Source organism: Hyperolius riggenbachi, chromosome 3 (assembly GCF_040937935.1).
Source record: "Hyperolius riggenbachi isolate aHypRig1 chromosome 3, aHypRig1.pri, whole genome shotgun sequence".
Taxonomy (NCBI): domain Eukaryota; kingdom Metazoa; phylum Chordata; class Amphibia; order Anura; family Hyperoliidae; genus Hyperolius; species Hyperolius riggenbachi.
This window is the reverse complement of record NC_090648.1, coordinates 361,986,587-361,999,805: the sequence shown is the minus strand read 5'-3', so window position 1 is coordinate 361,999,805 and position 13,219 is coordinate 361,986,587. Positions and strand designations below refer to the sequence as shown.

Below are 13,219 nucleotides of genomic sequence, written 5' to 3'. Positions count from 1 at the left end.
GCCGCCCCGCGCCGATTTGCCGTTACCCACCGCATCAAAGGGCCCCCCCCCCCCCTCGAGACCCATGCGCTGCCTGGCCAATCAGTGCCAGGCAGCGCTGAGGGGTGGATAGGGACTCCCGCTGACGTCATAACATCAATGACGTCATTGCGCGCGTCGCCATGCTGACGGGGGAAGCCCTCATGGAAATCCCGTTCAGAGCGGGATTTCCAGGTGGGCATACGCGCCGGCGGCGATCAGCGCGTACGGGGGGACGCAGCAGGGAGGGGGGAAGCATGTAGCTAGCGCTAGGCTAGCTACATGCTAAACAAAAAAAAAAAAGTTAAAAAGACCCTCCGGCCGCGGGAATCATACCGCCAGGGAGGTTAAACTATGTACTCATGGTACCATGATGGTTTTTAAAAAATAAACAATTGTTGCAGTTCACCGGCTACGCAGTGGTGCTCAGCAGAGCTCGAATATTCGAGTAGCTCGAATATTCGAGCTCTTTTCCAGCTATTCGAGCTCGGTATTCGAGCTCCGAATAGCTGTAGCTATTCGAATGGGCTATTCGAGTACACTCGAATAGCCCATTCACTATTCGAGCTATTCGAGCAAACGGCGCTATTCGAGCTCGGTACCGAGCTCGAATAGCGTCATAGCCCAGATTGATGTCCTTAAAGCCAATCAGAGGGCTCCCAGGCCCTCTGACGGCAGCCAATCACAGAGGGGGACCCTGGCCAGCCACTACCCTATAAATAGCGGCCGCCATGTTACGTTTCTCCGTCCTTGCCTGAGACTTGCATAGAGAGAGAGTTGCTCCTTTGTGCTTTGGCTTAGCAAGAGCTTTATTGTGGTCATTTACCTAGCGTTTTTGCTCACATACACCTCCTATACACACCTATATTGTTGTTAGTTAGTTAGACATTGTATTTTAGTTAGTAGCTTTTGTGTTACATAGAGACAGGCCAGCTGCTGCAGGCTTACAGCTTTAGGCCTCAGGGCCTTGCCTGTGTGGGCAGCTGTCCTCCTGTCCTCTGTTTATTTCTCTCTATTCTATACCAGTATTTCTGCTGTCCTTTACTACTGATTGTATTAGTATTGTAGTTATATACTGTAACTGTACTAGGACACTCACTGTCACTGTTCATAGGCTACTAGCTGCTCCTGCGTGTGTGCACTCACTTTCTGTGTACACACTACACACACTCTATTTCCTTCTGATAACTGATTGATTATTGTAATTGAATATTGTAATTAGTTAGTTGTACTTACTGTTACTACTTACTGTACTAGGAGTCTAGGACACTCAGTCACTGTTCATAGTCTACTAGCTCCTGCGTGTGTGCACTCACTGTCTGTGTACACACTACACACACTCTATTTCCTTCTGATAACTGATTGATTATTGTAATTAGTTAGTTGTACTTACTGTTACTACTTACTGTACTAGGAGTCTAGGACACTCAGTCACTGTTCATAGTCTACTAGCTCCTGCGTGTGTGCACTCACTGTCTGTGTACACACTACACACACTCTATTTCCTTCTGATAACTGATTGATTATTGTAATTAGTTAGTTGTTTGTACTTACTGTTACTACTTACTCTTACTGTACTAGGAGTCTAGGACACTCAGTCACTGTTCATAGGCTACTAGCTCCTGCGTGTGTGCACTCACTGTCTGTGTACACACACTACACACACTCTATTTCCTTCTGATAACTGATTGCTTATTGTAATTAGTTAGTTGTACTTACTGTTACTACTTACTCTTACTGTACTAGGAGTCTAGGACACTCAGTCACTGTTCATAGTCTACTAGCTCCTGCGTGTGTGCACTCACTGTCTGTGTACACACACTACACACACTCTATTTCCTTCTGGTAACTGATTGATTATTGTAATTAGTTAGTTGTACTTACTGTTACTACTTACTCTTACTGTACTAGGAGTCTAGGACACTCAGTCACTGTTCATAGGCTACTAGCTCCTGCGTGTGTGCACTCACTGTCTGTGTACACACACTACACACACTCTATTTCCTTCTGATAACTGATTGCTTATTGTAATTAGTTAGTTGTACTTACTGTTACTACTTACTCTTACTGTACTAGGAGTCTAGGACACTCAGTCACTGTTCATAGTCTACTAGCTCCTGCGTGTGTGCACTCACTGTCTGTGTACACACACTACACACACTCTATTTCCTTCTGATAACTGATTGCTTATTGTAATTAGTTAGTTGTTTGTACTTACTGTTACTACTTACTCTTACTGTACTAGGAGTCTAGGACACTCAGTCACTGTTCATAGGCTACTAGCTCCTGCGTGTGTGCACTCACTGTCTGTGTACACACACTACACACACTCTATTTCCTTCTGATAACTGATTGCTTATTGTAATTAGTTAGTTGTACTTACTGTTACTACTTACTCTTACTGTACTAGGAGTCTAGGACACTCAGTCACTGTTCATAGGCTACTAGCTCCTGCGTGTGTGCACTCACTGTCTGTGTACACACACTACACACACTCTATTTCCTTCTGATAACTGATTGCTTATTGTAATTAGTTGTTTGTACTTACTGTTACTACTTACTCTTACTGTACTAGGAGTCTAGGACACTCAGTCACTGTTCATAGTCTACTAGCTCCTGCGTGTGTGCACTCACTGTCTATGTACACACACTACACGCACTCTATTTCCTTCTGATAACTGATTGCTTATTGTAATGAGTTAGTTGTACTTACTGTTACTACTTACTCTTACTGTACTAGGAGTCTAGGACACTCAGTCACTGTTCATAGTCTACTAGCTCCTGCGTGTGTGCACTCACTGTCTGTGTACACACACTACACACACTCTATTTCCTTCTGATAACTGATTGATTATTGTAATTAGTTAGTTGTACTTACTGACTGTTACTACTTACTTACTTACTGTACTAGGGACACTCACTCAGTCACTGTTCATAGGCTAGCTCCTGCGCGTGTTTGCGCGTGCGTGCACTCACTGTCTGTAGTGTACACACACTAAATTTACTTGTGATTACTACTGATTATTGTAACTGCTAGTTGTACTTCCTGACTGTTACTACTTACTTACTGTACTAGGGACACTCACTCAGTCACCTCACCCACCAACCCACTCCATTAAAGTACCCCACTTTTCACCCGCCCTTTTAAAAAACTTTTGTCTATACGCCCAAAACATCGAAGATGTCTGGAAGTGGCAGCCAGCGCGGTTTGGGCAAGGGGAAGGGCAGCAAGGGAATCAGGAGTAGAGTTGGGCCGAACGGTTCGCCGGCGAACGGGGTTCGCGCGAACTTAGGTGGTTCGCGTGCGGGTACCGCACGCGAACCTTTTGCGGAAGAAGTTCGGTTCGCCCCATAATGCACCTGAGGGTCAACTTTGACCCTCTACATCACAGTCAGCAGGCCCAGTGTAGCCAATTAGGCTACACTAGCCCCTGGAGCCCCACCCCCCCTTATATAAGGCAGGCAGCGGCGGCCATTACGGCCACTCGTGTGCCTGCATTAGTCAGAGTAGGGCGAGCTGCTGCAGACTGTCTCTCAGGGAAAGATTAGTTAGGCTTAACTTCTTCCTGGCTGCATACCTGTTCTGTTCAGTGAGCCCTCAGCCCACTGCATACCTGTACTGTGATCCTGCCACTGCATAGCTGTTCAGTGATCCTGCCACAGCATACCTGTTCTGTTCAGTGAGCCCTCAGCCCACTGCATACCTGTACTGTGATCCTGCCACTGCATAGCTGTTCAGTGATCCTGCCACAGCATACCTGTTCTGTTCAGTGAGCCCTCAGCCCACTGCATACCTGTACTGTGATCCTGCCACTGCATACCTGTTCAGTGATCCTGCCACAGCATACCTGTTCTGTTCAGTGAGCCCTCAGCCCACTGCATACCTGTACTGTGATACTGCCACTGCATAGCTGTTCAGTGATCCTGCCACAGCATACCTGTTCTGTTCAGTGAGCCCCCAGCCCACTGCATACCTGTACTGTGATCCTGCCACTGCATACCTGTTCAGTGATCCTGCCACAGCATACCTGTTCTGTTCAGTGAGCCCTCAGCCCACTGCATACCTGTACTGTGATACTGCCACTGCATACCTGTACTGTGATCCTGCCACTGCATAGCTGTTCAGTGATCCTGCCACAGCATACCTGTTCTGTTCAGTGAGCCCTCAGCCCACTGCATACCTGTACTGTGATCCTGCCACTGCATACCTGTTCAGTGATCCTGCCACAGCATACCTGTTCTGTTCAGTGAGCCCTCAGCCCACTGCATACCTGTACTGTGATCCTGCCACTGCATAGCTGTTCAGTGATCCTGCCACAGCATACCTGTTCTGTTCAGTGAGCCCCCAGCCCACTGCATACCTGTACTGTGATCCTGCCACTGCATACCTGTTCAGTGATCCTGCCACAGCATACCTGTTCTGTTCAGTGAGCCCTCAGCCCACTGCATACCTGTACTGTGATCCTGCCACTGCATACCTGTTCAGTGATCCTGCCACAGCATACCTGTTCTGTTCAGTGAGCCCTCAGCCCACTGCATACCTGTACTGTGATCCTGCCACTGCATAGCTGTTCAGTGATCCTGCCACAGCATACCTGTTCTGTTCAGTGAGCCCTCAGCCCACTGCATACCTGTACTGTGATCCTGCCACTGCATACCTGTTCAGTGATCCTGCCACAGCATACCTGTTCTGTTCAGTGAGCCCTCAGCCCACTGCATACCTGTACTGTGATACTGCCACTGCATACCTGTTCAGTGATCCTGCCACAGCATACCTGTTCTGTTCAGTGAGCCCTCAGCCCACTGCATACCTGTACTGTGATCCTGCCACTGCATAGCTGTTCAGTGATCCTGCCACAGCATACCTGTTCTGTTCAGTGAGCCCTCAGCCCACTGCATACCTGTACTGTGATCCTGCCACTGCATACCTGTTCAGTGATCCTGCCACAGCATACCTGTTCTGTTCAGTGAGCCCTCAGCCCACTGCATACCTGTACTGTGATCCTGCCACTGCATAGCTGTTCAGTGATCCTGCCACAGCATACCTGTTCTGTTCAGTGAGCCCCCAGCCCACTGCATACCTGTACTGTGATCCTGCCACTGCATACCTGTTCAGTGATCCTGCCACAGCATACCTGTTCTGTTCAGTGAGCCCTCAGCCCACTGCATACCTGTACTGTGATACTGCCACTGCATACCTGTACTGTGATCCTGCCACTGCATAGCTGTTCAGTGATCCTGCCACAGCATACCTGTTCTGTTCAGTGAGCCCTCAGCCCACTGCATACCTGTACTGTGATCCTGCCACTGCATACCTGTTCAGTGATCCTGCCACTGTATACCTGTTCTGTGAACCCGCCACTGTATACCTGTTCTGTTCAGTGGACCCGCCACTGTATACCTGTTCTGTGAACCCGCCACTGTATACCTGTTCTGTTCAGTGGACCCGCCACTGTATACCTGTTCTGTGAACCCGCCACTGTATACCTGTTCTGTTCAGTGGACCCGCCACTGTATACCTGTTCTGTGAACCCGCCACTGTATACCTGTTCTGTTCAGTGGACCTGCCACTGTATACCTGTTTAGTGAACACGCCACTGCATACCTGTTGTGTTCAGTGAACCTGCCACTGCATACCTGTTCTGTGAACCCGCCACTGTATACCTGTTCTGTTCAGTGGACCCGCCACTGTATACCTGTTCTGTGAACCCGCCACTGTATACCTGTTCTGTTCAGTGGACCTGCCACTGTATACCTGTTTAGTGAACACGCCACTGCATACCTGTTGTGTTCAGTGAACCTGCCACTGCATACCTGTTCTGTGAACCCGCCACTGTATACCTGTTCTGTTCAGTGGACCCGCCACTGTATACCTGTTCTGTTCAGTGGACCTGCCACTGTATACCTGTTCTGTTCAGTGGACCTGCCACTGTATACCTGTTTAGTGAACACGCCACTGCATACCTGTTGTGTTCAGTGAACCCGCCACTGTATACCTGTACTGTTCAGTGAACCCACCGCATCAGTGCGCATACCTGTGCAGTTAAGTGAACCCACCTACCTACGTGAGTGCACGCAGTGTGATATACCACTCCGTGCATACCCGATATGGACAAAACAGGTAGAGGAAGAGGAAGAGGTAGTGGCAGAGGCAGAGGAAGGCCACCCGGCAGGTCTGCGCGAGGTCGTGTAAATGTAATTTCGTGTGGACCTGGCCCACAGTACAGTGCTCGGAAGAAGGCACGTCCCATCACCTCCCAAGATTGTCAGGACGTGGTTGAGTATTTAGCGACACAGAACACCTCATCTTGCTCAGCCACCAGCGCTACTACTAGCACCACTTCCGCTGCATTTGACACTTCGCAAGAATTATTTAGTGGTGGTGAAATCACTGATGCACAGCCATTGTTACAGCCAGATGAATTTTCACCAGCTCATATGTCTGCGTTACGCGACAACACTATGGATGTAACGTGTAAGGAGGATGAAGGACCTACACATTTGGATTTTTCTGAGGCAAGCGAAGCTGGGCAGGATGATTACGATGATGACGATGATAGGGATCCTCTGTATGTTCCCAATAGAGGAGATGAAGAGGGGGACAGTTCAGAGGGGGAGTCAGAGAGTAGTAGGAGGATAGAAGTTGCTGAAAGAAGCTGGGGCAGCTCTTCGTCAGAAACAGCTGGTGGCAGAGTCCGGCACCATGTATCGCCAGATTCGCCACCTATGTACAGCCAGCCAACTTGCCCTTCAGCATCAGCTGCTGAGGTGCCCACATCCCAGGGTGGCTCAGCGGTGTGGAAATTTTTTAATGTGTGTGCCTCAGATCGGACCAAAGCCATCTGTTCGCTCTGCCAACAAAAATTGAGCCGTGGAAAGGCCAACACTCACGTAGGGACAAGTGCCTTACGAAGGCACCTGCAGAAAAGGCACAAACAGCAATGGGATGGCCACCTGAGCAAAAGCAGCAGCAGCACACAAAAGCAAAGTCACCCTCCTTCTCCTCTTCCTCCTTCAGGTGCATCATCTGCTTATGCCGCTCTCTCCCTTGCACCTTCACAGGCACCCTCCTCCACTCCGCCTCTGCCCTTGAGCGGTTCCTGCTCCTCTGCCCACAGCAGCAGTCAGGTGTCCGTGAAGGAAATGTTTGAGCGGAAGAAGCCACTTTTGGCCAGTCACCCCCTTGCCCGGCGTCTGACAGCTGGCGTGGCGGAACTGTTAGCTCGCCAGCTGTTACCATACCGGCTGGTGGACTCTGAGGCCTTCCGTAAATTTGTGGCCATCGGAACACCGCAGTGGAAGATGCCAGGCCGCACTTATTTTTCCAGAAAGGCCATACCCCAACTGCACCGTGAAGTTGAGAGGCAAGTGGTGTCATCTCTTGCGAAGAGCGTTGGGTCAAGGGTACACCTGACCACGGATGCCTGGTCTGCCAAGCACGGGCAGGGCCGCTACATTACCTACACAGCCCATTGGGTGAACCTGGTGGTGAACGATGGCAAGCAGAAAGCGGCGGACCAAATTGTGACACCTCCACGGCTTGCAGGCAGGCCTCCTGCCACCTCCTCTCCTCCTGCTACATGCTCTTCGCTGTCCTCCTCCTCCTCCTTGGCTGAGTGGCAGTTCTCCTCTCCAGCTACACAGCCCCAGCTCCGCAGGGCCTATGCTGCATGCCAGGTACGACGGTGTCACGCCATCTTAGACATGGCTTGTCTCAAAGCGGAGAGTCACACTGGAGCAGCTCTCCTGGCTGCTCTTAAGAAACAGGTGGATGAGTGGCTGACCCCGCACCACCTGGAGATAGGCAACGTGGTGTGCGACAACGGCAGCAATCTGCTTGCCGCTTTGCATATGGGGAAGCTGACACACATACCCTGCATGGCACATGTCATGAATCTGGTGGTTCAAAGATTTGTGGCAAAGTACCCTGGCTTAGCGGATGTCCTGAAGCAGGCCAGGAAGTTCTGTGGGCATTTGAGGCGCTCTTACACAGCCATGGCACGATTTGCAGAAATTCAGCGTAAAAACAACATGCCGGTGAGACGCCTCATTTGCGATAGCCCCACTCGCTGGAACTCGACCCTCCTCATGTTCTCCCGCCTGCTAGAACAGAAGAAAGCCGTCACCCAGTACCTCTACAACTGGAGTAGAACGAAACAGTCTGGGAAGATGGGGATGTTCTGGCCCGACAACTGGACAATGATGAAAAATGCATGCAGGCTCATGCGGCCGTTTGAGGAGGTGACCAACCTGGTGAGCCGCAGTGAGGGCACCATCAGCGACTTAATTCCCTACGCGTACTTCTTGGAGCGTGCTGTGCGTAGAGTGGCGGATGAAGCTGCGAATGAGCGTGACCAGGAACCGTTACGGCAGGAACAGGCATGGGACCAATTTTCATCAGACCCAGCTGTTTCCTCAACACCTGCGGCAGCACAGAGGGGGGAGGAGGAGGAAGAAGAGAGGTCATGTGCAGAAGATGAGTCAGACTCAGAGGATGATGAGCAAGGTGTTTCTTTGGGGGAGGAGGAGGAGGAGGAGGGGACAGCGGCAGGAGAACAACCGCAGCAGGCGTCGCAGGGGGCTTGTGCTGCGCAACCTTCCCGTGGTATTGTTCGCGGCTGGGGGGAGGAGGTTGACTTACCTGACGTCACTGAGGAAGAGCAAGAGGAGATGGAGGGTACTGGATCCGACTTTGTGCAGATGTCGTCTTTTATGCTGTCCTGCCTGTTGAGGGACCCCCGTATAAAAAACCTCAAGGGGAATGAGCTGTACTGGGTGGCCACACTACTAGACCCTCGGTACAGGCACAAAGTGGCGGACCTGTTACCAACTCACCGGAAGGTGGAAAGGATGCAGCACATGCAGAACCAGCTGTCAACTATGCTTTACAATGCCTTTAAGGGTGATGTGACGGCACAACGCCAGCAAGGTACCACTGCCACTAATCCTCCTCCCGTGTCCACGCAGTCAAAGACAGGACGCTCCAGCGATCTCATGGTGATGTCGGACATGCGGACGTTCTTTAGTCCAACGCCTCGCCGTAGCCCTTCCGGATCCACCCTCCACCAACGCCTGGAACGGCAGGTAGCCGACTACCTGGCCTTAAGTGTGGATGTAGACACTGCTGTGAACAGCGATGAGGAACCCTTGAACTACTGGGTGCGCAGGCTTGACCTGTGGCCAGAGCTGTCCCAATTTGCCATCCAACTTCTCTCCTGCCCTGCCGCAAGCGTCCTCTCAGAAAGGACCTTCAGCGCAGCTGGAGGCATTGTCACAGAGAAGAGAAGTCGCCTAAGTCACAAAAGTGTTAAGTACCTCACCTTTATAAAAATGAATGAGGCATGGATCCCGGAGGGCTGCTGCCCGCCCCAAGACTAAGTCAGTCCCCGCACATACAGCATCTCTGCCTGCACGCCGTGTGACTGGCTGCCTGGCCTGCCCCAAGAAGACTAAGTCGCTCCCAGTCCCTCCACACAGCATGTCTGCCTGCAGGCCGCTTCACTACCTTCTCCGCCACCACCAACAGGGTCCGGGACTCCAGGCGGATTGCTGAATTTTTTAGGCCGCTGCTAGCAGCGGCCGCTGTAATAATTTTTCGGGTGCGTGTACATGACTGCCTAATTTTTCTGGCTGCACTGCGGGCAGCTGCAACAACAAAAGAAAAGGCATGAACATGCGCCCATTCCCCTTCGTGATCATTACCTTGCCGTGGTGAAGGGGCTTGCGTATCACAATGGAGCAATGACCGGCGCCTAGATGAGTGTCTCGGGGGGCACACCCACGATAATAAGGTCGTTGCCTCATTGTGGTCAGACCAAATTTGATCAGCTGGACAGTCACTGTTCTGTCATTCAGCTACATCAGCCAGGTGACTGACCATATGGGCTGTAAAGCCACCAAAACCTGCACTCTCGCCATGGTGCGCACCAGTCCAGCACGGCCGTCACTACACAAACAGCTGTTTGCGGTGCGTTACACGATGAGTTTGGTGCGTCAGTGTGAAGCAGTACCTTAATTACACTACCTGATTGATGTATACACATGCAAGATGTTTGAAAGCACTTTAGGCCTGTCATTTAACATTCAATGTGATTTCTGCCCTTAAAACGCTGCTTTGCGTCAAATCCAGATTTTTCCCGGGGACTTTTGGCATGTATCCCACTCCGCCATCCCCCCCTCCAGGTGTTAGACCCCTTGAAACATCTTTTCCATCACTTTTGTGGCCAGCATAATTAATTTTTTTTTTCAAAGTTCGCATCCCCATTGAAGTCTATTGCGGTTCGCGAACTTTAACGCGAACCGAACCTTTCGCGAAAGTTCGCGAACCCGGTTCGCGAACCGAAAATCGGAGGTTCGGCCCAACTCTAATCAGGAGGAGAGGGAGCAGCATTGTGGCAGGCCGCGGCCGCGCCACCATGCACAGTTCCGCAGCAGCAGCAGCAGCGTCAGTGGCTAACATTCCTCCCATAGCCACTGGCCGTGGACGCCTTGGGCGCCGCCCAGCAGGAGCATCTGCAACTCACGCTGCAGAGACACAGCAGCAGCAGCGTGTAGCACCTGCTCCGATATTCCTCCAGCCGGGTCGGAAACGTCCCATTGAGGAAAAGCATGCAGACACTGTGGTGCAACTCATGACGGAGGATAAGCAGCCCGCCATCAGCTCTGCATCCGAGGCCTCCACCCTCACCACCACCACCACCACCACCCCTGTTCGCAGCAGCCGCCCAGCAGGGTCTGGGGAGGAGGCCAGTTCACCGTCACAAGTTGGCGACCTGTCACTCAGCAGTATTTTTACCCCAGGCACCATCAGGGTATTGTCTGCTGTTGTTGGCGATTTTGAGGAGGAGATGCTGATGGGCACTTTGGGGGATGAGGGATTGGACAGCAAGACTGTGGCGACAGTCAAGCAGCCCATCCATGCATCAGGAGAGGAGTTTGGGGGGTCATCATCCCAGCAGGACATGTTTCAGGAGGGGGAGGATGATGATGACCCGGTGACAGACAGAGACTGGGTGCCACCACCTCCAGGGGATGTCGTCCTCAGCAGCTCTGAGGAGGAGGAGGAGGATGCTCTTGTGGGCCTTGCAAGGAGGCGCATCATTGCAAGCATTGGCAGCAGTAGGCAGGTCCCACAGCCTGCTGGTGTCTCAGGCTCAGCAGCAGCAGCAGCAGCATCTGCCAGTACCACCACCAGCCGCACCCAAGCCCCCTAAGCCCCCCCCCCCAACCACCACAGGGAGACAGGCAGCAGCGCTTCCATGCCGTAGGGGGATGTTTCTGTCACCAATCTGGCGATATTTCACCATGCCCACTGTGTACAGCAAGTACGCCACTTGCAACCACTGTCAGCGGAAGTTGAGCAGAGGTGCAGACCCCTTAAAGTTCAGCACCAGCTCGCTCATCAACCACCTTGCTGCGAAACATTTCCACCAGCATGAGGAGTTCCAGAGGCTGAAGGCATCTGGTGCTGGCAGTGGCACCACACCCATCACTGCACAGCCTTCAGCAGCAGCAGCAACAGCAGCCACCCGCCCTCCTGCTCCTCCAGCAGCACCAGCAGGAGTGCGGAAACGCACTGCTCCTCCCCCCTCTGCAACTCCTGCCGCCGACACTGAGGCCTGTTCTGGCAGCCAGTCCTCAGTGGCCTCCTCCGCTGTGTCTGCTGATTCCCGTGCCAGCAAAAGGCCACGCCAGAGCCTTTTGAGCGAGTCCTTCCAGGGGGTGGTTAGGGCTCTGCCTCCCAGCAGCCGTCGCGTGCGGCAGCTGAACGGCTTGCTGGCACGGGCCATGTGCTCCCAACTCCTGCCGTACACGCTCGTGCAGGAGGGGAGCGACATTCGTGCGCTGCTTGCTTGCGCAGCCCCAGACTGGCAGCTCCCCAGCAGACACTTTTTCTCCCGCAAGGCCATTCCTGCACTGCACCGCTTTGTGATGGCCAATGTGGAGCGAGGGCTGGAGCACGCGGTTGGTGAAAGGGTCCACGTCACCATGGACTCCTGGAGCAGCCGCTTCGGGACAGGCCGCTACCTGTCCTTCACTGTCCACTGGGTCAGCTTGGTGGAAGGGGGTGAGGATGGGAGAGCAGCAGCGGGCACAGCAGCAGCAGCAACACAGTGGGTGGTGCCACCCCGCAGGGTCAGGGGAACTGCAGCAGGTTCCTCCGATCCTCTGCCATCCTCCGGCACACCTGGCCAAACCCCCCGCCTCAGCAGCAGCGTGAAGGCCCGCCACTGCCAAGCGCTGCTGCACTTGGTCAGCCTTGGGAAGACCAAGCTGACGGCAACCCATGTGTTGGCCAAACTCCAGGAGCAGGAGAGGATTTGGCTGACCCCCAGAGGCCTCAGAGTCGGAGAGGTGGTGGCCGACAATGGGGCCAATCTGGTTGCCGCAATAGACAGGGGAAACCTGACCCACATCCCCTGTCTTGCCCACGTGCTGAACCTGGTAGTGCAGAAGTTCTTGCGCACCTACCAGGGGATGGGCGAACTGCTGGAAACGGCAAGGAACGTTGTGCGTCACTTCCGGCGCTCGGCTGCAGCCTGTGCGAGCCTGGAAGACGTGCAAAAGGAGCTGGATCTGCCACGCCATCGGCTGATCCTTGACGTTCCGACTCGCTGGAACTCCACCCTGGCGATGTTGGAGCGTCTGGTTGAACAGAAGCACGCTGTCAACCAGTACCTTGCCCTGGCCACTGTTTCCGCCGCTCAGAGAAGGGACAAGACCAGCAACATCCCGTCCATCGTCCCCGATGATGACTGGAGGCACATGCAGCAGGTGTGCTTAGTGCTGGCTCCCTTTCTGCAGGCCACTAACATGGTGAGCAGGGACCATGCTATGGTCTGCGAGTGGGTGCCCCTGGTTTGTCTGCTGAACAGGGCCCTCGATGCTTTGCTGGAACAGGGAGCGGCAGCCTTGGACCAGCAGAAGCGGCAAGCAGCTGCACAGTCCACCTCTGAGGGGGAGGAGGAGGAGGAGGACTTGGTGGAGGTCCCTGACCTTGCTGCTGATGAGGGGGAGCAGCACAGTGCAGCTGAGTTGGTGCGGGGGTGGAGAGAGGATGAGGCTGACGAGGCAGAGGAGGAGGATGAGGACAGCAGCACTGCCGTCGATGTGCCAGCAGACGTGGCCCGCCTCTTCCCAATGGCAGCGCACATGCTGACGTGCCTGCGCAGAGACCCCAGGGTGATCCAGATGAAGCAGA

General features: G+C 53.1%; 1 pseudogene; it reads left to right on the top strand.

The window, feature by feature from the left end:
• The window catches only part of LOC137560764 (sulfate transporter pseudogene), a 51,778-nt pseudogene that overhangs the window by 22,879 nt on the left and 15,680 nt on the right, over positions 1–13,219 (top strand).